This window comes from Canis lupus, chromosome X (genome assembly GCF_003254725.2).
Source record: "Canis lupus dingo isolate Sandy chromosome X, ASM325472v2, whole genome shotgun sequence".
Taxonomy (NCBI): Eukaryota; Metazoa; Chordata; class Mammalia; order Carnivora; family Canidae; genus Canis; species Canis lupus.
Genome location: NC_064281.1, coordinates 68,275,549 through 68,299,252, shown reverse-complemented (window position 1 = coordinate 68,299,252; position 23,704 = coordinate 68,275,549). Strand labels below are relative to the sequence as shown.

Genomic DNA, 23,704 nt, shown 5'->3' with positions numbered 1-23,704 from the left:
TTTGCTTATTTACTTATGAACATCTTAAATGAGTTTAAGCAAAAATGAGTGAATTTAAATAGAAATATTTTGAAAATAATGCAAGTGTTATTCAGATATGGTAAACATCTTCAGGGTTAATACAATTAACTGGCACTTTGCAAATTTACTTAATCTACCTAACAGATTGCTATGCACATAGCAGGAGTCAAGTAAAGTTGATTAGTTTTCCTCCTAGATTTTATGTTTTATAATTAACCACATTAGAATTTCATGAATATGTTAAAGAATTCAAGTCTCAATTCATATGTATTCTCTCATCAAAATAGTTGAAGGATTTCCTAATACTCATATCTCCTTTCAGGAAAAAGATATAACAAATGAAATAGGAATATGACTGAATAGAAAATTGATTAGTAGTACAACTTGTGAGTATTAAATTGCTATATGAATGTTCACTGGAATTTTTACGTTTTTTTAAATTATAGTTATATAACATATAGTGTTATGTTGGTTTCAATAGTAGAATTTAGTGATTCATCACTTACATGTAATACTCACTGTTCATCAAAACAAGTGCTCTCCTTAATGCGATCCTTCCCCACCCACAACCCCTCCAGCAACCCTCATTTTTTTATATATTTGAGAGTGTCTTATGGTTTCCCTCCCTTTCTTTTATTTTTCCCTTCCCTTATGTTCATCTGTTTTGTTTCTTAAATTCCACATATGTGTGAAATCATATGGTACTTGTCTTTCTCTGACTAACTTATTTTGCTTAGCATATTATACTTTATCTTCATCTTTGTCACTTCAATGGCAAGATTTCATTCTTTTGATGGCTGATTAATAGTGCATTGTGTGTATACTACTTCTTTATCCATTCATCAGTTGATGGACACTTGGACTCTTTCTATAATTTGGCTATTGTATATAATGCTGCTGTAAACATTGTAGTGCATGTCCTCATTCAAATCAGTTTTTTTATTCTTTGGATAAATATCTACTAGTACAATTTGTTGAGTCATAGGGTAGTTCTATTTTTAACTTTCTGAGGAACACTCATACTATTTTCCAGAGTGGCTGCTCCAGGTTGCATTCCTATTAGTACTGTAAGGGGATTCCCCTTTTTCTGCATTCTCATAAAAATATGTTGTTTCCTATGTTGTTAATTTTAGCCATTATAGCAGGTGTGAGGTAGTATCTCATTATTGTTTTGATTTTTATTTCCCTGATGATGAGTGATTGTAAGCGTCTTTTCAAATGTCTGTTCACCCATCTGTATGTCTTCTTGGAAACATGTCTATCCATGTCTTCTGCTCATTTTTTAAACCTGTATGTATGTATGTATGTATGTATTTTGAGAGAGAGAGAGAGAGAGAGAACACATGAGTGAGGAGAGAGGCAGAGGGAGAGGGAGAGGGAGAGGGAGAGGGAGCCAATCTCAAGTAGATTCCCTTCTGAGCACAGAGACTGATGCAGGGCCCGATCTCATGAACCATGAGATTATGACCTAAGCCAAAATCATGAGTCAGAAACTTAAGCAACTAAGACATCTAAGTTCCCCCTTCTGCCCATTTCTTCACTGGATTATTTGTCTTTTGGGTGTTGAGTTTGATAAGTTCTTTAGAGATTTCGGATATCAAGCCCTTATCAGATATCACTTGCAAATATCTTCTCCCATACCATAGGCTGCCTTTTAGTTTGGTTGATTATTTCCTTTCTGTGGAGATGCTTTTCTCTTTTTTGTATATTTTTTATTGGAGTTTAATTTGCCATCATATAGTATAACACCCAGTGCTTTTCTCTTGATGAAGTTTCAGTAGCTCATTCCTGCTTTTCTTTCCCTTGTATCTAGAGATATGTCTGGTAAGAATTTGCTATCGCTAAGGTCACAGAGGTTGTTGCCTGTGCTTTCCTCTAGGATTTTGATGGTTTCCTGTCTAATATTCAGGTCTTTGATGCATTTTTCATTTGTTTTGGCTATGGTTTAAGAAAGTGGTCCAGTTTCATTCTTTTACATGAAGCTGTCCAATTTTTCTAACTGGACATTTGTTGAAGGGATTGTTTTTCCATTGGTCATTCTTTCCTGCTTTCTCAAATATTAGTTGACCATATAGTTTTGAGTTCATTTCTGGGTTTTCTATTCTATTCCATTGATCTGTGTGTCAATTTCTGTTCTAATACCATAATGTCTTGATCACTACAGCTTTTTAGTATAGCTTTGTAATATAGCTTGAAGTCTAGATTTGTGATGCTTCCAGACTGTATTTGTTTTGTTTTGTTTTGATTTCAAGACTGCTTGAGATATTTGGTGTCTTTTGTGGTTCTATAGAAATTTTAGGATTGTTGGTTCTAGATGTATGAAAAATGCTGTTGGTATTTTGATAGGGATCACATTAAATGTGCATCAGCCTGGTTTGGGTAGTATAGACACTTTAACAATATGTGTCCTTTCAATCCATAAGCATGGAATGACTCTCCATTTCTTTGTGTCTTCAATTTCTTTCATAAATATTATATAGTTTTCTGAGTAGAGATCCTTTACCTCTTTTACCTCTTTGATTAGGTTTATTCTTAGATATATTATTGGTTTTACTTATTATTTTATTTATTTACTTTAGAGAGAGAGGGCACACATGCAAGGAGAGCGAGGGAGAGAGAGAATCTCAAGCAGACTCTGCACTGAGCACAGAGCCCAAAGCAGGGCTTGATCTCATGACCTTAGGTCGTGACTTGAGCCAAAAACAAGAGTCAAACAGTTAACCTACTGAGCCATCCAGGTGCCCTCATCTTATTGTTTTTGGAGCAATTGTAAATGGTATTGATTACTTGATTTCTATTTCTGACTCTTCATTATTGATGTATTGATATATTGCTGAATTCATGTATCAGTTCTAGCAATTTTTTTGTTGGAGTCTTTTTGGTTTTCAACATAGTGTATCAAGTCATCTGTGAATAGTGAAAGTTTGACTCCTTTGCTGATTTGGATCCCTTTTATTCTTTTTTGTTATCTGATTATTGAGACTAGGACTTCCAATACTACGTTAAATAACAAAGGTGAGAGTGGACATCCCTATCTTGTTCTTGACTGTAGAGTAAACCTACCATGCCTATTGAAGATGATATTAGCTGTAGGTCTTTTATATATGACTTTTATGATGAGGAGGTATGTTCCATCTATCCCTACTTTGTTGAGTATTTTTACCAAGAATGATTTACTTTGTCAAATGCATGTTCTGCATCTATTGAGAGGATCATATGATACTAGAAATTTTAAAACAGTATAGGTGATAAATGTAGGGAATGTAGATTTGTGAGAGGGGGATGGTGTGACAGTTGTTTTATCTTTAGAGTGGAGAAAAGTTAATCTGATATATATCATTTAATATTCACTTTTTAAAGTTATGTGCACTTAGAAAGCTGTACTGTTGTTTATATTTATCCAAATATGTGATCTGTGATTTTCTAAATTTGTTCTAAGTTTACATTTACTTAGTAGTTATGACTTTTAGTGATTATGATTATCCATTTACCTCTCCTGTTTCTTGCCTCACAGATTTCCCAGATGGTTTACTCTTATTAAAAACCCTATTCATGCCTTTGAATTACATTCACTTTAATGCTTCTGACATTAGATCATATTATCTCTTTTTGCCTTTTTAATTGTTCTTGCCTCTTTTCCTTGTTACAAACTATCTTTGTATAGTTTAGGTTTTGTATAGACATGTTCATAGCTGTCTCTTTATAATAAGACATTGTATAGATTATTCAGCATCAATGCTACTCTATAGAGAATATATTGGAAGAATGTATTTGTTGTTACTCCATGCTGTATGTTGATATAATTACATTTTTTCCAATATTTTATTTTTAAGTGATATTTACAACTGATATGGGGTTCAGATTCACAACTGTGAGATCAAGAGTCACATGCTTTATAAATTGAGCCAGCCAGGAGCTCTGATATAATTAGCTTTTAAGAAAAATAATTTTGAAATGTTGTTAGCAGTACAACTATACTTTCATATTTATATACATTGCATTACTATATGCTATTTATTCAATGATATTTTAAATTATAATACTTTTATTGAGAAACGAATATTGGTAATAATAAAACATTATGAATAATTCTCTAACAGGATATACTTTCCAACACTTAGTAAAGATAAATAATACATTGCAGTGCCAAAGTTGGTAATATAATATTTCAGACTTTGGCATTAATTTTGAAACTGATTTTTCTCTACTCTCTATTAATAAGTATTCTAGCATTTTTCATGAAATAATACAAATTTCTTCCTTGCTGTTTTTGTTATTATTCTTTTTGTGACTGACAGAAATCTAGAGATTATCAAGAAAGATTGTATAAGTCATAAGAATATCCAGATGAAGACATTGTTTTCTAACATTTAATTTAGTGAGAGTTAAGTCATATTTATATTCTATAAGCACAGATTTAGAAGCAGTAACAAACATATCTTATTTTATTCATAGAAATAGTTTCTGGTGAAGATTAGAATGGTAAACTCTTAAATTATCCCAATGTTTCTTCCATTAAGTTGTGTGTACTCACACATTCATACAAATATTTTATCCCAGTTAATGTTAAGCTTTCAACAATTTTGTGCTTTGAGTCTACTGAGTAAATAGGTATCGCTTAGTTAAAAAATAACAAAATTCAGTTATCAATAACTTAATTCACTCAGCTCTCTTTCAGATATCAAAAACTATTTATTTTATTCTGTTTCAAAACAAAGTAAGCCCATCACATTTCATATCAATGCTGACTAAAGACACTAAAGACACTAGACACTAGACTCCTAGGTAAGAGACAAAGCAGTATTAGTCATATTAGAGCAGCATAAGCTTTATATTTGCACTATATTCCCTTGTCTCCTAAGTCACATAGGATGGATACAAAGTAGCACAAACAGATAATGTGCACACAGTGGGTTTATGTCATAAGTGAGGAACCTCAAGTTTAGGAAACACCCAAACTCAAATTTGCAAGCTCATCCTTTGCCGTTGAGGGATATATTATGTTTATCACCTTGGTTAGGAAAGAAACCTAATCTATCTGCCCTGTGCTCTTGGGGGTGGGGGTGGCGGTGGGAATGCTATTTCTAGCTTCCAAGGTTATTTGCTATATAAATGTGTGAAAAGTTATGAAGAAAAGCCTCAAGTGCCTCTTCACAAGATATAGACCGGGAGCTTATGTTCTCTAAACAAACAAACAACCAAAACCTACCCACTAGCTATTATAAGCTAAGTGAACCCAGAAAAGTTTGAGGTTTACACAATTAAACCATACGTTAATATCCCTATTTATTCAGCTCAGATAATTAGAATATAATAAGAACAAAAGAGTTAATTATTCTTTATCAAATCTATAGATAATCCTAACAACTGTTGTACAATAATTACTCTATTTTTCTTAGCAAATTAGAAGATGGAATAAATTATAGATAATTATTATCCAAGTTTTCATTTTACAAAAATGAAAGTTTATAAAATTTTTAAGAAAGTGTTAACATCATAATAGTCAAACTTTATATTGAGGTTTGTAAACTCACTTTAATATAATGATTTGATTAATAAAATAAGTAATTTTTATTTCAAATTTACAATTGAACAAGTAACTACTATTTGCATTTTAGTGTAACATATGACTTATGTTACACTACCTGGGAATTTATGTTACATACCTGGGAATTGAATAATAAAAGTCTGCTTGACATTACAATCAGTTTTACTAAATGTGAATGACTGTAGTACTAGACTCTTAGTTTATAAATCTACAAGTTTGGGGGATTTCTTTTTTTTTCCTTTTTTTATTATTATTTATTTTATAAATTTATTTTTTATTGGTGTTCAATTTGCCAACATACAGAATAACACCCAGTGCGCATCCCACATCCCCCCTCAGTACCCGTCACCCAGTCACCCCCACCCCCCACCCACCTCCCCTTCCACCACCCCTAGTTCGTTTCCCAGAGTTAGGAGGCTCTCATGTTCTGTCTCCCTTTCTGATATTTCCCACTCATTTTTTCTCTTTTCCCCTTTATTCCCTTTCACTATTTTTTATATTCCCCAAATGAATGAGACCATATAATGTTTGTCCTTCTCCGATTGACTTATTTCACTCAGCATAATACGCTCCAGTTCCATCCATGTCAAAGCAAACGGTGGGTATTTGTCGTTTCTAATGGCTAATATTCCATTGCATACATAAACCACATCTTCTTTATCCATTCATCTTTCAATGGACACTGAGGCTCCTTCCACAGTTTGGCTATTGTGGACATTGCTGCTATAAACATCGGGGTGCAAGTGTAGTTTGGGGGACTTCATCTCCAAACTACAATGCAAGAATAAATCCAAAAATCAGCCATCAGGGAAACCTATACTCTCAACCCATTTATTCTATTAAATGAGTCATCTCAGATTGTTTCTAGGTAAAAAAAAAAATGACTTTACACACTAAATATACCCGTTGAAAGTGTAAATAAAATAAAATATTATTTGAGAATTCACTTTTGTTGTAATTTTAGAAGATGCTTCAGAATATTTTTCATGCTTTCAATTTAACTTTTAAAATATCTTGCATAAATTAAAATAAAATTATTATCACACATTTGATGGACTTTGATTCTTTCAAAGACCTAAAATTGTTATATTTAATATGTCTAAAACATAACTTAGAAGGAATATCCAAAACATTGTTGACAAATAAATAATGTGAGGCAAATATAAAACTTTGTTTTAAGACACAATTTTGAAATACAATATGAGAATATAATCTTAAATTCTAACTAGTCAAAGTTCAAGAACATTCAAATGGTAAAAGGCTGTCATTTTCAGAGTTCTATAAGCTTATTTATTCTAAAAATATATTCTATTCTGTGACTATATAATTTGCTGGTCTTGGTGATGTTAATATAATCTATTATTTTAGATCCTAGTTACTGTGTTTATATGAAGTAAAGGTATTATAGTATATGTATACATATATTTTAAAATATAATGTTTTGTAAAGGAATTCTGAAAATTACTAATATAATCATAAAGAAACAAAATGCATGTTTGGCCTTATATCTTGAGGAAAGTCAAGTACACCTGTGAGATATTGAATTAGTTTCTAAGCTTAAAAAAAGAAATCTCAAACTTTTTTATACATTAAATTGTATTCCTTTATCTTTTCCTAGGTAAAATATTGCCCTTTCTCCCTATAGAAACTGAGAATATCTTTCAAGTGTCTGCTAGTGAAGGATGTATCTATGACTTTTTAGATTCCTCTGATTTCACTACTTTGACTTAATTTTATTTTCATTTGTCATTTCTAAAATATTGGCTCAATAGATACCTTTGTATTTATGGAAAAATTTGAGTAATATCCAATGTAATTACTTTGTTCTGCATTTAAATTATGTTTTTGAAATATGTGGAGGTTTACTATGTAAAATATTAATTCTATAGATGGTAACAATGATAATGATAAAAGCTGCTTTTTAATCTGTTATTTTTACTTTATTCGTAGGAAAAAAGAATAAAATATTTTTTCTATTTTATTTTTATTGAAATCTATCTGATGGCTTATAGCTTATATCTTTGTAAAATATATTTTGCATTTCCTGAAAAAAGGCATGTGGATGTATTATTACTAAGCTTTCTCAGCTTTATGTATAGTTTATCACACCTTTAATGTCAAAGTCACAGACCTACAAAATAAAATAGAAATAAATAAAAACAGGGTAAATGACTCCTATTAAATAAGTGTTCCCATTAGTTAGCTTTGGAACTTGTATAAACCTGGAGTAACATAAAATTTCATCTGACTAATATAGGAATACATTTCATGCACTACAACACGTGTGATTCCCAATGGGAAGCCCAGTTTTTTTCTTTTGGATAATGAATTAAATAAAATTTTAATTTAATAAGATGGATCTGAATTACTGACCTGGGATTTAAGGTGAGGCTAAAGTAGAAGGCATTTCTTTATGAGTATATATGTGTAAAATAGAATTAAGACCTACATGAAAGTGAAATGTGTTAAAATTTTCCTGAAAAGCAAGCAGTTCTATGCTTTAAATTTTTCTTTGTTTTATTATTTTATCTGCTCATTTTAAACAATACCTATGCAAACGGCAACAACTATGAATTATGTAAGAGAGGAAGGTGGAGAATGTAAGAGAGTAGGAAGCTGAAGAGTTACATCTAACCCATGTCATTTATTAAAATATGACTTAAATATACTATTTTCTTTTCATTCTCATTGCTTCAGCACTAATTAAGCTAATAATTACATCATGTTTGCTTTACTGCTAATATCTCATTTCCTTGATTCAAACTTTTGGCTCATACCTCTACTTTTACCTTTTTCTTTAATATATGTCACCTACCTGCTCAAACACCTTTAGCATATCCTAGTTATCAGACCCCATTCTCAATATATTATATATTAAATATATTTCATTCTTCTGTATGAGGGGACTTGGGACTATGCAATTTGCAAATTTTCTTTTTTTAAGGTTTTATTTACCTTATTTTAGATACATTAAGAGTGAGTTCTAGCTGAATAAGGGGCAGATGGTGAGGGAGACTGACAAGCAGACTCCATGCTGAGCATGAATCTTGTGCCAGGGCTTAATCTCCCGACTTAGAGATCATGACCTGAGGCAAAATCAAGGGTCAGATGCTTAACCAACTGAGTCAACAAGGCATCCCTGGAGAATCTATTTAGAATAGGAAGATAGGGTATGGCTGGGTGGCTCAGTCGGTTGGGCATCAATCTCTTGGATTGGGCTCAGGTGATGATCTGAGGGTCATGGGATTGAGCCTGAATTGGACTCCACACTCAATAGAGAGTCTGCTTGGGATTCTCTCTCTCCCTTCCCTCTGCCCCTCCTCCTGCTCAAGCTCTTCTCTCTCTCTCTCAAGTAAATAAATTTTTAAAAAAGAATAGGAAAATAGGGGCATTTTTACTGAAGTCAGTGGTAGAGAAAGGCAAATACAAGTGGACTAAAAACAAACCTGGAGGAAGTTAAGAATTAAAAAAAAAACATGGTTTCTATTCTTTTAAATGTCTAGTTTTTAATTTTCTCTGTCTTGCTATTCTAGGAATAATTTAAGAATAGGTCATCTGGATTTAAAGAAAGTGGTGTGAGAGGGGTTTATATTGATCCTATGGGGGTGGAGCATACTGTGCTGATCCTCAGAAGGACTTGTTTTATTGGAGATGCATCTGCAGGGCACAGAAGCTTGCTGTATATGGCTCCAGCCTCCACTGGGTGGTGTTGTTTTGCTCACACAAGTCTACTGAAGTCTACTGATCATAGAGTGTTGCAAATCTTTGGCTCTGGGGAAATAAGATCTAGCTTCCTTTTCTGTTTTAGATATCTTCTTAATATACCCACTACTATCAAGAGCAAGATTGCAACAGGATTTCCTAACAATCACATGGAAAATAAGTGTCGCAATCAAAATGACAAGAGATAAAAATTTACCCCAAAAGAAAGAAAAAGAATTAATGGCCAGTGATTCACTTAATATAGATACAAGTAAGATGTCTAAAGCAGATTTTAATAAAATAATAAGCATAAGGACACTAGTTGGGTGTGAGGAAATCATAGAAAACTGTAGAGAATCCCTAACTGCAGAGACAAAAGAACTAAAAACTATTCAGACTGAAATAAAAAAATTATAACCAAGATGCAAAATCAAATGGATACAATGGAAATGAAGATCGATGATGCAGAGGAGTAATCCAGTGTTATTAGAAGATAGGATTTTGGAAAATGATGAAGCTGAATAAAAGACAGGAGAAAAGTATTAGATTATGATTGTAGACTTAGGTAACTCAGTAACTCTTTCAAGTGCAATAATATTTATATTATATGACTCTCAAAAGAGGGAGAAAAAGAAAAAAAGGGGTAGAAGATTTATATGTGCAAATTATAGCTGAAAACTTCCCAATCCTAGGGAAGGAAAGAGACATCAAAATTCAAGAAGCACAGGCAACTCCCATTAAATTCAACAAAGCTGGCCATCACCAAGATCTTTCATAGTCAAATTCACAAAATAAAAGGACAGAGAAAGAATCCTGAAAGCAGAAAGGCAAAACAAAGTCCTTAAACTACAAGGGAAGTAAGTTCAGCTCACAGTAGACTTGTCCACAGAAACTTGGTAGGCCAGAAGAAAGTGGCATGATATATTCAACATGATGAATGGGGAAAATATGCAGCCAAGAATAATTTATTCAGCGAGGCTATCATTCACAACAGAAGGAGAGGTAGAGTCTCTCAGACAAATAAACTGAGCCCAGCAAGAAATTTTAAGAGGATCTTTGAGAGGGAATAAATAAGCATGCAAAGCAACAAAGATTACAAAGAACCAGGGAACATCACCAGAAACATCAAATTCACAGGTAACACATCAGCAATAAATATGTATCTTTCAATAATCACTCTGAATATAAATGGACTATGTGGTCCAAACAAAAGACATAGGGTATCAGAATAGATATTTTTAAAAAGATTCTTCTATATGTTGCTTACAAGAAAGACTAATTTTAGAACTAAAGACACTTGCAGATTGAAAGTGAGAGTATGGAGAAATATCTATTACACTAAAAGGCATCAAAAGAAAGCCAGGGTAGCCATATTTATATCAGACAAACTATATTTTAAAACAAAGTCTGGGAGGAGGGGCAAGATGGCGGAAGAGTAGGGTCCCCAAATCACCTGTCACCACCAAATTACCTAGATAACCTTCAAATCATCTTGAAAATCTATGAATTCGGCCTGAGATTTAAAGAGAGAACAGCTGAAACGCTACAGTGAGAAGAGTTCGTGCTTCTATCAAGGTAGGAAGATGGGGAAAAAGAAATAAAGAAACAAAAGGCATCCAAGAGGGAGGGGCCCCACGAGGAGCCGGGCTGAGGCCAGGGCGAGTGTCCGCAGGACAGGAGAGCCCCGGCTCAGAGAAGCAGGAGCTGCACCAACCTTCCCGGGTGGAGAGGCGCCCGCAGGGAGTTAGAGCAGGTCCCCAGGAGGGCGGGGATGCCCTCAGGCTCCCTGGGACACTAACAGACACTTGCACGCCCAGGAGAATGCACCGAGCTCCTGAAGGGCTGCAGCGCGCACACATTGACCCGGGAGCAGCTCGGAGGGGCTCCGGTGGCGGCTCTGCACGGAGGGGGCTGCGCGGCCGGGAGCACGAATCCAACAGCGCAGGCACCGGAGCACAGGGCGCCAGGACACAGCCCAGGATCCGGCCTCCCCCTGGGACAGGCAGAGGCCGGGAGGGCCCAGGACAGCAAGGACGATCCTGCCCCGAGCTGAGCAGATCAGCGGCCCCGCCCCGGAGCCTCCAGGCCCTGCAGACCAAGAGCTCATTCATTACTGTGGGAGCTGAATCCAGGTTTCCAGAGCTGGCCGCCGCCACTGTGGTTGTTCCTCCTGGGGCCTCACGGGGTAAACAACCCCCAATGAGCCCTGCACCAGGCAGGGGGCAGAGCAGCTCCCCGAAGGGCTAACACCTGAAAATCAGCACAACAGGCCCCTCCACCAGAAGACCAGCTAGACGGACAAGTTCCAGGGGAAGTCATGGGACTTAAAGTATACAGAATCAGAAGATACTCCCCCGTGTTTTTTTTTTCTTTTTGATTTCTGATTGCTTCCCCCACACTTTTTTTCCCCTTTCTTTCTTTTTCTTTCTATTTTTCTTCTCTTTTTTCCTTTTCTTCCTTTTTCTTTTTCTCCTTTCTTTCCTTCTTTCTCTCCTCTCTTTTTCTCCTTTTCCCAATACAACTTGTTTTTGACCACTCTGCACTGAGCAAAATGACTAGAAGGAAAACCTCACCTCAAAAGAAAGAATCAGAAACAGTTCTCTCTCCCACAGAGTTACAAAATCTGGATTACAATTCAATGTCAGAAATCCAATTCAGAAGCACTATTATACAGCTACTGGTGGCTCTAGAAAAAAGCATAAAGGACTCAAGAGACTTCATGACTGCAGAATTTACATCCAATCAGCCAGAAATTAAAAATCAATTGAATGAGATGCAATCCTAACTAGAAGTCCTAACGAAGAGGGTTAACAAGGTGGAAGAATGAGTGAGGGACATAGAAGACAAGTTGATGGCAAAGAGGGAAACTGAGGAAAAAAGAGACAAACAATTAAAAGAACATGAAGATAGATTAAGGGAAATAAACGACAGCCTGACGAAGAAAAACCTACATTTAATTGAGGTTCCAGAGGGCACCGAAAGGGCCAGAGGGTCAGAATATGTATTTGAACAAATTCTAGCTGAAAACTTTCCTAATCTGGGAAGGGAAACAGGCATTCAGATCCAGGAAATAGAGAGATCACCCCCTAAAATCAATAAAAACCGTTCAACACCTCAACATTTAATAGTTAAGCTTGCAAATTCCAAAGATACAGAGAAGATCCTTAAAGCAGCAAGAGACAAGATATCCCTGACTTTTATGGGGAGGAATATTAGGGTAACAGCAGATCTCTCCACAGAGACCTGTCAGGCCAGAAAGGGCTGGCAGGATATATTCAGGGTCCTAAATGAGAAGAACATGCAACCAAGAATACTTTATCCAGCAAGGCTCTCATTCAAAATGGAAGGAGAGATAAAGAGCTTCCAAGACAGGCAGGAACTGAAAGAATATGTGACCTCCAAACAAGCTCTGCAAGAAATTTTAAAGGGGACTCTTAAAATAACCCTTGAAGAAGAACTCCAGTGGAATAATCCACAAAAACAAGGACAGAAGAGATATCATGATGACACTAAACTCATATCTATCAATAGTAACTCTCAACATGAACGGGCTTAATGACCCCATCAAAAGGCACAGGGTTTCAGACTGGATAAAAAAGCAGGACCCATCTATTTGCTGTCTACAAGAGACTCATTTTAGACAGAAGGACACTTAAGGCTGAAAATAAAAGGTTGGAGAACCATTTACCATTCAAATGGTTCTCAAAAGAAAGCAGGGGTAGCCATCCATATATCAGGTAAACTAAAATTTACGCCGAAGACTGTAGTGAGAGATGAAGAGGGACACTATCTCATACTTCAAGGATCTATCCAACAAGAGGACTTAACAATCCTCAATATATGTGCCCCGAATGTGGGAGCTGCCAAATATTTAAACCAATTAATAACCAAAGTGAAGAAATACTTAGATAATAATACACTTATACTTGGTGACTTCAATCTAGCTTTTTCTACACTCAACAGGTCTTCTAATCACAACATCTCCAAAGAAATTAGAGCATTAAATGATACACTGGACCAGATGGATTTCACAGATATCTACAGAACTTTACATCCAAACTCAACTGAATACACATTCTTCTCAAGTGCACATGGAACTTTCTCCAGAATAGACCACATACTGGGTCACAAATCGGGTCTGAACCGAAACCAAAAGACTGGGATTGTCCCCTGCATATTCTCAGACCATAATGCCTTGTAATTAGAACTAAATCACAACAAGAAGTTTGGAAGGACCTCAAACACGTGGAGGTTAAGGACCATCCTGCTAAAAGATGAAAGGGTCAACCAGGAAATTAAGGAAGAATTAGAAAGCTTCATGGAAACTAATGAGAATGAAGATACAACCGTACAAAATCTTTGGGATGCAGCAAAAGCAGTCCAGAGGGGGAAATACATCGCAATACAAGAATCCATTCAAATATTGGAAAGAACTCAAATACAAAAGCTAACCTTACACCTGAAGGAGCTAGAGAAAATAAAGCAAATAGTTCCTACACCCAGGAGAAGAAGAGAGTTAATAAAGATTCAAGCAGAACTCAACGAAATCGAAACCAGAATTGTGGAACAGATCAACAGAACCAGGAGTTGGTTCTTTGAAAGAATTAATAAGATAGATAAACCATTAGCCAACCTTATTAAAAAGAAGAGAGAGAAGACTCAAATTAATGAAATCATGAATGAGAAAGGAGAGATCACTACCAACACCAAGGAAATACAAACGATTTTAAAAACATATTATGAACAGCTATACGCCAATAAATTAGGCAATCTAGAAGAAATGGACACATTCCTGGAAAGCCACAAACTACCAAAACTGAAACTGGAAGAAATAGAAAACCTGAACAGGCCAATAACCAGGGAGGAAATTGAAGCAGTCAACAAAAACCTCCCAAGACACAAGAGTCCAGGGCCAGATGGCTTCCCAGGCGAATTTTATCAAACGTTGAAAGAAGAAACCATACCTATTCTACTAAAGCTGTTTGGAAAGATAGAAAGAGATGGAGTACTTCCAAATTCGTTCTATGAGGCCAGCATCATCTTAATTCCAAAACCAGACAAAGACCCCACCAAAAGGAGAATTACAGACCAATATCCCTGATGAACATGGATGCAAAAATTCTCAACAAGATACTAGCCAATAGGATCCAATAGTATATTAAGAAAATTATTCACCATGACCAAGTAGGATTTATCCCTGGGACGCAAGGCTGGTTCAACACTCGTAAACCAGTCAATGTGATTCATCATATCAGCAAGAGAAAAAACAAGAACCATATGATCCTCTCATTAGATGCAGAGAAAGCATTTGACAAAATACAGCTTCCATTCCTGATCAAAACTCTTCAGAAGGTAGGGATAGAGGGAACATTCCTTGACATCTGAAAAGCCATCCACGAAAAGCCCATAGCAAATATCATTCTCAATGGGGAAGCACTGGGAGCCTTTCTCCTAAGATCAGGAACAAGACAGGGATGTCCACTCTCATCACCGATATTCCACATAGTACTGGAAGTCCTAGCCTCAGCAATCAGACAACAAAAAAGACATTAAAGGCATTCAAATTGGCAAAGAAGAAGTCAAACCCTCCCTCTTCGCCGATGACATGATACTCTACATAGAAAACCCAAAAGCCTCCACCCCAAGATTGCTAGAACTCATACAGCAATTTGGTAGTGTGGCAGGATACAAAATCAATGCCCAGAAGTCAGTGGTATTTCTATACACTAACAATGAGACTGAAGAAAGAGAAATTAAGGAGTCAATCCCATTGATAATTGCACCCAAAAGCAGAAGATACCTAGGAATAAACCTAACCAAAGAGGTAAAGGATCTATACCCTAAAAACTATAGAACACTTCTGAAAGAAATTGAGGAAGACACAAAGAGATGGAAAAATATCCCATGCTCATGGATTGGCAGAATTAATATTGTGAAAATGTCAGTGTTACCCAAGGCAATTTACACGTTTAATGCAATCCTTATCAAAATACCATGGGCTTTCTTCAGAGAGTTGGAACAAATTATTTTAAGATTTGTGTAGAATCAGAAAAGACCCCGAATAGCCAGGGGAAGTTTAAAAAAGAAAACCATAGCTGGGGGCATCACAATGCCAGATTTCAGGTTGTACTACAAAGCTGTGGTCATCAAGACAGTGTGGTACTGGCTCAAAAACTGACACATAGATCAATGGAACAGAATAGAGAACCCAGAAGTGGATCCTGAACTTTATGGTCAACTAATATTCGATAAAGGAGGAAAGACTATCCATTGGACAAAAGACAGTCTGTTCAATAAATGATGCTGGGAAAATTGGACATCCACATGCAGAAGAATGAAACTAGACCACTGTCTTTCACCATACACAAAGATAAACTCAAAATGGATGAAAGATCTAAATGTGAGACAAGATTCCATCAAAATCCTAGAGGAGAACACAGGCAACACCCTTTTTGAACTCGGCCACAGTAACTTCTTGCAAGATACATCCATGATGGCAAAAGAAACAGAAGCAAAAATGACCTATTGGGATTTCATCAAGATAAGAAGTTTTTGCACAGCAAAGGATACAGTCAACAAAACTAAAAGACAATGTACAGAACGGGAGAATATATTTGCAAATGACGTATCAGATAAAAGGCTAGTTTCCAAGATCTATAAAGAACTTCTTAAACTCAACACCAAAGAAACAAACAATCCAATCATGAAATGGGCAAAAGACATGAAGAGAAGTCTCACAGAGGAAGACATAGACATGGCCATCATGCACATGAGAAAATGCTCTGCATCACTTGCCATCAAGGAAATACAAATCAAAACCACAATGTGATACCACCTCACACCAGTGAGAATGGGGAACATTAACAAGGCAGGAAACCACAAATGTTGGAGAGGATGTGGAGAAAAGGGAACCCTCTTACACTGTTGGTGGGAATGTGAACTGGTGCAGCCACTCTGGAAAACTGTGTGGAGGTTCCTCAAAGAGTTAAGAATAGACCTGCCCTACGACCCAGCAATTGCACTGTTGGGGATTTACCCCAAAGTTTCAGATGCAATGAAATGCCGGGACACCTGCACCCCGATGTTTCTAGCAGCAATGTCCACAATAGCCAAACTGTGGAAGGAGCCTCGGTGTCCATCGAAAGATGAATGGATAAGGAAGATGTGGTTTATATATACAATGGAATATTACTCACCCATTAGAAATGACAAATACCCACCATTTGCTTCAACATGGATGGAACTGAAAGGTATATGCTGAGTGAGGTAAGTCAATCGGAGAAGGACAAACAGCGTATGTTCTCATGTATTTGGGGAATATAAATAATAGTGAAAGAGAATATAAGGGAAGGGAGAAAAAATGTGTGGGAAATATCAGAAAGGGAGACAGAACATAAAGACTCCTAACTCTGGGAAACGAACTAGGGGAGGTGGAAGGGGAGGAGGGTGGGGGGTGGGGGTGAATGGGTGACGGGCACTGAGGGGGGCACTTGACGGGATGAGCACTGGGTGTTATTTTTTTTTTATTTTATTTATTTATGATAGTCATACAGAGAGAGAGAGAGAGAGTGAGAGAGAGGCAGAGACACAGGCAGAGGGAGAAGCAGGCTCCATGCACCGGGAGCCCGAAGTGGGATTCGATCCCGGGTCTCCAGGAACGCACCCTGGGCCATAGGCAGGCGCCAAACCGCTGCACCACCCAGGGATCCCTGTTATTTTGTATGTTGGTAAATTGAACACCAATAAAAAATTAATTTATTAAAAAAATTAAAAAAAATAAAGTCTGTAACAAGAGCTGAAGAAGGGCACTGCATCATAATTAAGAAGTCTACAAAAAAAAGTCTACCCATCAGGAACATCTAATAATCATAAATATTTATGCCCCCAACTTGGGAGCACAGAAAGTTAGAAGTCAAATAATAACAAAGTTAAAGAAACTCATTGATATTAATACAATAATGGTAGGGGACTTTAAAACTCCATTTACAGCCAAGGACAGTTTATCAAAACAGAAAATCAACAAGGAAACAATGGTTTTGAAAGACCAACTGGACAAAGATGGACATAACAGATATAATAAGAATATTTAGTCCTAAAGTAGCAGAAAGAAATTATTTTTGAGTGCATGTAGAACATTCTCCAGAAGAGATCACATCCTGGGTCACAAATCAGGCCCCAACTCATACAAAAATAATTGAGACCATATGATGCATATTTTCATACAATAATGCTATGAAATTTGAGGTTAACCAAAAGAAAAATAATTGAAAGACCACAAATATGTGGAGGTTGAAGAACATCAGAAAATTAAAGATGAGATAAAAAATACATGGATGTAAATGAAAATGAAAACAGAACAGTCCAAGACCTTAGGGATGCAGCAAAGTAGGCCATAAGAGTGAAGTACAGCTATACAGAACTACCTCAAGAAGCAAGAAAAATCTCAAATACAGAGCCTAACCATGCACCTAAACAAGCTAGAAAGGGAAAAGCATATAAAGCCTAAAACCAGCAGTAGAAGAAAAATAATACATTTTAAAGAAGAAATGAGTGATATAGACACATAAAAACTGTATAATATATCAACAAAACAGAGTTGATTCCTTGAAAGACTTAATAAAATTGAAAAACCCTTACCCAGACATATCAAAAAGAAAGGATAGAGGATCAAAGAAGTAAAATCACAAATGAAGGAGGAGAAATCACAAACAATACCACAGAAATACAAGCAATTATGAGAGAATGTTATGAAAAATTATATGTCAACAAACTGGGCAAACTGGAGGGAATGGATAAATTCCTAGAAACATACAAACTACCAAACCTGGAACAGGAAGAAATAGATGAGTTGAACAAATGCAAAATTGGCAAGGGAATTTAATTGGTAATTAAAAATATCTGAATAAACAAAAGTCCGGGACTGGATGGTTTCCCAGGGGAATTATAACACATATTTAAAGAGATAATACCTATTCTTCTCAAAGGGTCCCAAAGCATAGAAATAGAAGGAAAATTTCTAAACTCATTCTTTTAAGTCAGCAATTTCTTGATTCCAAAATCAAAGACCAGACTTATAAAAATCATAAGCGAATATCCCTGAACATAGATACAAAGATTCTCAACAAGATACTAGCAAATAGAATTCAACATTTAAAGATTTATTCACCATGATCAAGTAGGATGCACTCCTTGCCTGGAGGGGTGGTTCAGATTTGCACATCAATCAACATATTATACAAGATTAATAAAAGAAAGGATAAGAACTATATGATGATTCAAAACCAAGTGTATCCCCATTTGGTCCACCCATGAGATTATATTCTCTCTTTTGCACCATTTCCCTCCCTACCCACCCCTGATTTCTTAAAATTTGTTTTTCTTTTATTTTCTGATCCCTGAAGTGTTTGGAATTGTCTAGGGTGTATTATGCTTGGGTCATGGTTGATATTTTCAACTCTACTCACACATACAGCTATTCTGTACTAAACAAAATGACTAGAACAAGGAAACCACCACAAAAGAAAGAGATAATAGTCTCTGTCACAGATTTAATGAATGTGGATTTAAGTAAGATATCAGAGGTAGAATTCAGGATTACAATTATAAAATTACTAGTAGGACTTGAAAACAACAAGAAAGACTCTACAGAATCTCATACTGCAGAAATGAGATCTACTCAGGATGAAGTTAAAAAGTATTCTATCTGAGAAGCAGTCTAAATTGGATGCTCTAACAGCTAGAGTAAATGAGGCAGAAGAGAGTAACATAGAAGACAAGTTGATGGAAAAGAAGGAAGCTAAGGAAAAGAGAGAAAAATGGCTAAAAGCATATGAGGAGAGACTCTGAGAATCAAGTAGTAGTTTGAAAAAGAATAGCATCCATATTATTGGGATTCCATAGGGCATGAAGAGAGAGGGAGGACAAGAAGGTATGTTTAAACAAATCATAGCTGAGAAATTACCTAATCTGGAGAAGGAAACAGGCATTCATAACCAAGAGATAGAGAAAACCTTGCTCCAAAATCAGCAAACACTGATCAACATGCCAACATATAAGAATGAAGCTTGCAAATTTCAGAGATAAAGAGAAAATCCTAATAGTAGCTTAAGACAAGAGATTCCTAAATTATATGGGGAGAAATATCAGATTAACAGTCAATTTATCCATAGATACCTGGCAGGACAGAAAGGGCTGGCATGAGATATCCAGGGTACAAATTGGCAAAAACATGTAGACAAGAATACTTTATCCAGTAAGGATGTCATTCAGAATAGGAGAGATAAAGAGCTTCTGGGATAGAAACTAAAAGAATATTTGACCACTAAATAAGCACTGCAAGAAATATTAAGGGAGATTCTGTGAGCGAAAAGGGATCCCAAAGAAACAGAGACAATCTGCAGAAACAGGGACTGCACAGGTAATAAAATGACACTGAATTAATAACTTTCAATAGTTACTCTGAACGTGAATGGGATAAATGCTCCAGTCAAAAGACACGGGTTTCAGACTGGATAAAAAAGCAAGATCCATCTTATATCTACAGGAGACTCATTTTAGATCAAAGGACACCTTCAAACTGAAAATGAGGGGATGGAGAACAGTTTACCAGGCAAGTGTACCTCAGAAGAAAGCTGAGGTGCCAATCCTCATATAAGATAAATTAGACTTTAAAACAAGACTGTACTAAGAGTGGAAGAGGGACAATATATCATACTTAAAGGGCCTATCCAAAAAGACCACCTAACAATTATAATTCCAATCCATAAGCATGGGACTATTTTCCTTATTTCTTTGTGTGCTTTTCAATTTCTTTTGTCAGTATTCTATAGTTTGCAGAATACAGATCATTTACATCTTTGTTTATGTTAATTCTTATGTATCGTACTGTTTTTGGTGCTTAACATAAAGACGTAAAAGATCTGTAATTCCTTGATTTCTCTTTCTGTTGCTTCCACTATTGGTGTATAGAAATTAAACAGATTTATTTTACATTCAGACTGAACTATAGTGAACAAACTGAGAGTTGCTGGAGGTGAGGTTCAGGGGGGATGTTTTAAATGGGTGATGGGTATTAAGGAGGGTGATCACTTTTTGTGATGAGCACTGTGTGTTACATGTATGTGATGAGTCACTAAATCCTACACTTGAAACTAAATTGCACTGTGTTAACTAACTGAAAGTTAAATAAAAGCTTGGAAGAAAAATTAAAAAATAATGTTCTTAACATTTATTTATTTTTATTTTTTAACTCTTCCTAACTTTCAAATTTAGACATTACTTAAGACTGATTTCCCAATCCTCTAGTCTATTTTTCTTACTCTCTTCTTCAGTGTCTTCAACATACTCCCCAAATTTCAAGGAGTGTGTCCTTGTTGAGTGTCACAATTTGATTTGTTCAAGACTTTCAGAGAATCTATCAATATATCTCAACATGAGCAGAGTTATAATCAAGGTAAGGTAATAAAGTCTAGATTTAAAAGGATGTGTAAAATAACCAAGTTGAACTCACCACCAAATTTGAGGTTAATATGACTACTTCTCAGTAACGCTGAGAACCAGCAATTTTATGGAGATTGAAGTTACTGGTGGTCATCTAGATCTTGTCAGGTGCACCCTGAAAACAAATCAAGATATTTTCATAAAACAGAGGGAGGCTTTCCAGCTTCTGTCTCTTCTATCTCCATGTAAAGCACCTTTTCTGCTTTGTTCCTTGATAGGGTCTGCCACTTGTATATCCCAGGCTATGAGATTCATTGTATGCTTCCACATTCTATACTGGCATTTTATGTAATATATATCCATTGCATAGACTCATGGCTATCACAGATATTTATGCCATTAAACTATCTTAAAATGGGTTTGTCAAGAGAATATAAGTTATATATAAAGTCTAGTTGTCCTCTGCAAAGGAGTTACATCAGAAATTTATGTACTTAAGGCCCCTATTGTTTATTTAAAAAATAAATCCTTATTGATATTGCACATGAAACAAATGGGGTATTCTATTTAACATCTTAATCTTTATTTATGTGATAGATATAGCCAAGAGTTGTATGCCTTCTTATTTTACCATTTACAAATAACTTAGACAAATATATATTCCTTTAATCAATATAATAATATAGTCTTATAATCTCTATTCCTGTATTTTGTTCCTTATGTTGGATTTTTTTACTCACCTAGAGCATTTCTATATAATTCATGTTAATAGATCTATATTTATTGAAAGCACAATTTCAGTTTCTTATAATACCAAATTTGTTATATTTTACAAACATAAATATACAAAGAAAATATATAGGTTATATTTTACAAAGATGAATACCAAAACTGTTATATTTTACAAAGATAAATGTGATGCAGGGCCTGGGAGGCTCTGTTGTTTGAGTGTCTGCCTTCAGCTTAGGTCATGATCTCACAGCCCTGGAATGGAACCCCACATCAGGCTCCCTGCTCAGTGGGGAGTCTGTTTCTCCTTATGCCCCTCTTCCCCTCATGCACACACACACTCTCTCTCAAATAAATAAATAAATAAATAAATAAATAAATAAATAAATAAATAAAATCTTTTTTAAAAATACAAAGATAAGTGTAAATGTGCATAATAGCTTTTAGAACTGTAATTTTTCAAACTACTTAAGACACATCTGGAATTGGTAACTGGGTACTTGAGGAGCTACAATATCATGTCTCTATCTTTATAAAAGTTAACTTTGTAAAAAAAATACTATAAAAGAAAAACTCTAACTAAATACCAGGGTTGGTATTTCCAATTATTCTCTCGTCTGCTTCATATTTTTACATGTAAAGCTGTTGAAGTAAAAAATATACTTATATGGAGTATGAAATGAACATGGCTATTTTGAACCTTTCTATATAAGATTCAGTTAGCCTCCAAACTGAGGGGCATGTGTTTACATTCTAGTCAAACTGTGTCATCCAATGCCCACATGCTCTGGAAAGGATGTTTTGTTTTCCTCCTACCAAATATTTAAACAATTTACACCAAATTGCCTGAATCATTCATGAGCTCTGTCAAAACTGCTTTACATAAATTGAACATCTCACCTTTCCCTTTTGACAAAATCTTCAAACTACATTACCTTATATAAAAGGTCCTCATTTAACATTTGCCTTCTTTATATGCCCCATGCACTTAGGAGCATCAGGAAAACCCCTATGCCCCACTTACTTCATTTGACGGGCTTTAACTTTTCTTGCCCAACCAAGTCATTAATTTTACTTTTAAAATACATACATATATTTTAACATTTTATTTTTAAGTAATCTCTACAACCACCATGGTACTTGAACTCATAACCTCAAGATGAATCACACATTCTACCTACTAGGCCTACTAGGTGCCCCGAATTTTACTTTTAAAATATTTTTGTAACTAAAAGAGTTAATGAAAAAAGGTAGTTTTCTTCATTTTAGGTATATTCACAGAATCATATTGAAAACATATTGAAAGTTTGACCCAAAGAACAGATTTCAAGGTAGCATCTTTAACAAAAAATAACAGTTCAATCAACAAGTTATTTTCAAAATAATTGCTAAGCATTATAAAAATAACATATAGACTAAGAACTACTTATTAAGATCCTGTATATTTTTATTTTCACTTTCAACATACACTTTATCTCCACTCTCAGTAGAACAATTCTCTCCAAACAATGTGCTCCACTAAGCCTAGCCTGCTCTCTTCCTTTTTCTCTACCCTCTATCTTTCCATTTATACCATTTTCACAGTTCTTTTGACTCTGCATCACAATATCTACAGAACGTGGCAACCTAGCAACCAAACAGAACCCACTGTAGAGGGTGGAAGGAGGAAAGAACTGAAATGGTAAACTTAGAATTGTTTTCAGATAGCAAGAAAAGAATAAAGGCTGGAAATACCCAAGTTTATCATTCTGCCTCATCACATATAACAACCTAATTATATACTATTCCTCAAATTGAAATATTGTGAAGATAGTATTTCCAGATAAAGTACTGGGCACTCAGTAAAATTTGAATTTCTGATAAACAATAAATATGTTTCTAGAATAAGTGTACCAAATCCAGTCAAATGTTTTGAGACATACATGTACTAAAAATATTTTATTTAATTGGAATTCAATTAACCAACATATAGCATAACACCCACTGCTCATCCCATCAAGTGCTGCCCTCAGTGCCTGTCACTCAGTCACTCCCACCCCCTGCCCACCTCCCTTTCCACCACCCGTTGCTCCTTTCCTAGAGTTAGATGTCTCTCATGTTCTGTCGTCCTCTCTGATATTTCCCACTCATTTTCTCTCCTTTCCCCTTTATTCCCTTTCACTATTTTGATATTCCCCAAATGGATGAGACCATATAATGTTTTTCCATCTCTGAATGACTTATTTCACTCAGCATAATACCCTCTAGGTCCCTCCATGTCGAAGC

The 23,704-nt window shown here is 35.5% G+C and overlaps 1 long non-coding RNA gene across 1 annotated transcript; it reads right to left on the bottom strand.

Annotated features, from left to right (window-relative positions):
- Nucleotides 1-5,960: 5,960 nt before the first annotated feature.
- LOC112649448 (uncharacterized) lies at nucleotides 5,961-23,008 on the bottom strand. The gene is made up of 3 exons (XR_003129582.2): nucleotides 22,908-23,008; nucleotides 20,781-20,885; nucleotides 5,961-6,340 (listed from the first exon to the last, which is right to left on the bottom strand). It is a non-coding gene; the product is annotated as an uncharacterized LOC112649448 (long non-coding RNA).
- Between the last annotated feature and the right edge of the window lie 696 nt (nucleotides 23,009-23,704).